The following is a 3,688-nucleotide window of genomic DNA, read 5'->3' as shown; positions in this document are numbered from 1 at the left end:
TAAACAAATTTTCATAATTTTTTAATTAGATAATTAACTTAATTAATAATTTTTATTATTGCTTTTGTAAACTCGGCTAAAATCAGTAATTAATTAGTTAATAAATTGCATTTTAATTAAGAAAGCTAAAAATGCAAAACTAATATTAAAATAGGATAGAGCTCGTCAAAATGAAAATTTTGATATCAATTTCAAAAATTTGGCTCAAAATCTAACCGGAGGGGCCGAACTGGTTGAACCGGGACCCAAACTGAGCCCATGGTTCCAACCGGACTCATAATATAAAGGAAACAGCAGCCTTCTTCTTTCTCATTAGTTGCTGCAATGCCAAAACAGAATTGGAGGAAAGGGAGAGAAGCTCTCAAACCCTAACCCTTTGATCCACCATAACTCCTCCGTCCGGGCTCCGATTACCGCACCGTTCACGGCCACGCGCTCAGCGCGTTGAGCTCCACCTTTCTATCTGAACAATTTCACTGGTAAGCCTCCTATTAAGTTCAGAATCCCTATCCCTCTTTTTTTGGTAAACTTGGAAACTTATGGTGAATCTTGTCCAATTTCTATGTTCTAGGTTCAAGTTAGCTTCCAAAACTTGTGGGCTCAAGCTATTGAGCATATGGGTATGGTAAGAACACCCTAACCCTAACTCAATCTTATTTTTGGTAATAGAAAACTGAATTGGAACATATATATGTGTATTAGGTGTAGTTTAAGAGGGTGTTTATGCATTGGACTTGAATTTGGATTACTTGGAGTTTTGTTGGTGACAAGGCTTGCTTTGGAACTGTTTGATTGAGCTTGGAGGGGCTGTGATTTTGTGTTTAGAGACTGCCTTGGGTGAATTAAGTGATCGGCCAAGGTATGGTTTAAGTTTCGCACGTTTAATATTTACGATGTTGTGAAAACTTAGGTTAGAGGAACCATAGGATAAGTTGAATTGTTTGTTGTATTTAATGATTAGCCTTTGTAATGTTGTTGGAATAGATTTATTGGTAGATTTATATATTGGAATTATGAGGTGTGAAAGTTATTAATGGTGTGCTCTTGTATTTATTTATGATGGATTAGGATTGGTGTTTGTTAATAAGGATGTAGAGTTGTGTTGTGGTGGTATTGCATATGCTGTAACTAATTATGTAATGATCGGAATTGTATGAGACCAAGTTTGGGCTAAACTTGGGAATATAAGGAACTAAACTGAAAAATTTGGAATCTTTTTGTTAAATATACAATTTATGGCAAATTTTTAAAGTTAGGTTGTTAAATCTGTCCTGCAGTAGAAAAGGTCAAACAGGTTAGCAACTTGTTTGTCTTGCTGCGACTTCTACGAGTTGAGTTTTGGAGCGAAACTAATTTTTTTATAAAATTTGATCAACTTGCTTTATTGCTCTAAAACTTCAGAATTTTAAGAGTTAAGGATTGGGAGTTGTGAATTTTTGAATATTGGTGGTCAAAGCTGAAAAGAAACAGATTTCAGCAAGCTATGCATCCACTTCCAATACTTGTAACTCTTAGAATTGAATAGAAATTGGGTTACAACTAAGACACACTTGTTTCTGGATGAGCTAGGAGTTCCCAAATCAAAATTTAACTTAATTGGAGTTTTGTAATAAAAGTTATTCAAATTGAAAGATACTAAGCTTGTTGGTTTTAAAAACAGATTTTGACTCATTTTTACTTAACTTTCAGGTAATGTAACTTCTTCATTAAAAATGGTATTAACTCAAAACCAATTGAGAAAGAAACCTGGATGAGTAAAGTTTAACTACATTAATTTTTAAAGTAATTGAATTTAACTTGGATTTTATATTGAATTTTGAATATCACATGCTGCTGCTGTTTTTCTGGTTTTATGCACTGCAGAGCAGTCACGGTTTTTCCTTTATTCCTGAGGCTAGAGAAATCATAAAATTATGATCTTTAATTTGTTAGAAAGCTTATTTCAAGACAAATGCCTGGACATAAAGTTTGCACAATTCTGAGTTTATTTGTTATATTAAAAAAGAAAAGAAAATAGAGTGTTGAGGATGTCTTATTGATAGTCATGGGTTCGAGAAGTTAAAGTTTAATCTTCGTGTGATATGATTGAGTTAATGTTAGAGTTGGGTTGATTTTAATATTATTCGATATTAAGAAGGTTGAGAAGAGTTTGATAAATAGTTTGGTCAGGATCCGGAAAGGGTAATCAAGATGAATTATAAGGGAATGATGATGAAAAATGTGGAAGAAAGGTTGTTAATAAAGGAGTTAACATGCCATGGCTTGATGAATGATTAAATAATGATTGTGACTATGAAATGGCTTATGAATGATGATATCTGAGATACAAATTTTTCTGAGTAAAAATCGTGGCTCGCCACCACGTGTTCCAGGTTGATTCTCGATACTCTGTTAACCCTACGTCGTAAGGGTGACTGGGCACGTATAAATTTCCGGGTATGGATAACCCCCATTGAGTGATTTATATGATGATTGAATGTGAACTCTATGCATAGACTCTTGGGGATGCACGACGGGGGAACAGTCTAAGGTTTTCGGACTTGTCGGGTTGGCTAGATAATCGACAAATGGGCCCCGTCAGCCATAGGACAGACATGCATCATATGCATTTGTTTGTTTTGATTGCTATGCATTTCCTGGGTTTTCCTAATTGATATATATCACCAGCTATCTGTTATACTTGTTATTTGTACTATCTGCTCATTACTTGTGTGTGACCCTGTTTGGTTGCTTGTTTCTATTGCATTGTGGATGATGAAGGGATGGAGAAAATGGAGAAATGGTTTGGTGTTAGATTAGGATTGAAATTGAGTAAGTTAGGTAGATTTAGAATACCTACCCCTATTTATAGCTTCTAATTAGTAATTAAGTTGGATAATTATATAACGGAGTTCTAGGATTGCCTATGGCATTCTCAGGACCTTATTTATTATACGCGTGGCACTTTTACCATGCTGAGAACCTCTGGTTCTCATTCCATATTGTATTGTTGTTTTTCAGATGCAGGTCGAGAGACTCCTCGCTAGGCGTTTGGATCCTGGAAAGCGAAGTAGTCATTGGGTGTATTTTGGTTTCTATTTGTATATATGTATATATATGTGTAGCTTACTCTCCAAGTAACTTATGTACGTTGCTCCTCTTAGAGGTTGAGGAAGAGATAGGAGTTTACTTTGATATTTTGGTATATTTTGGGGACACTTATGTATGTTTATATGTATATATGTTTCCTCCGGCCAGCCTTAGCTTCGCAGGCTGAGTCAGGGGCTAGTTATGCTGTTCCTTGACTTTTCTTTATCCTTTCGTTTATTGTTTTATCATGTTCCTATTAGGTTTCTTAGCACGTAAGTAATCCTTTCCTGAGCGTTGCGCTTTTTATTTTGCGATTTTGTTTTACCCGTTTTTCAAGGCTCCTAGTTAAATAACTCTATATATATTACTATTCTTAGAGGTCGTAATACCTTACTATCTCAATCTTATGACTTAAGCATAATACTAAGTATGGTAGGGTGTTACAACTTTTATACTAAAAAATATCAATTTATACTATTTACATATTTTTCACTACTAATAAATAAATAAATAAATATTTACACTATTATATTTATTGTCCTAGATGATGACTTAAGTTACTTATTTTGTATGTTAAATAATATTTTGTATATTAATTTATTAAATATTAAGATAAAAA

At 34.0% G+C, this 3,688-nt stretch overlaps 1 long non-coding RNA gene across 1 annotated transcript; it reads left to right on the top strand.

Moving 5' to 3' along the window:
• The first annotated feature begins 332 nt into the window (after positions 1-332).
• Positions 333-3,278, top strand: LOC110272651 (uncharacterized). The gene is made up of 4 exons (XR_002363872.2): positions 333-479; positions 572-625; positions 703-859; positions 3,001-3,278. It is a non-coding gene; the product is annotated as an uncharacterized LOC110272651 (long non-coding RNA).
• The last annotated feature ends 410 nt before the right edge of the window (positions 3,279-3,688 follow it).

This window comes from Arachis duranensis, chromosome 6 (genome assembly GCF_000817695.3).
Source record: "Arachis duranensis cultivar V14167 chromosome 6, aradu.V14167.gnm2.J7QH, whole genome shotgun sequence".
Lineage (NCBI taxonomy): Eukaryota > Viridiplantae > Streptophyta > Magnoliopsida > Fabales > Fabaceae > Arachis > Arachis duranensis.
The sequence above is the reverse complement of the archived record's forward strand: the minus strand, read 5'-3'. Positions and strand labels throughout refer to the sequence as shown.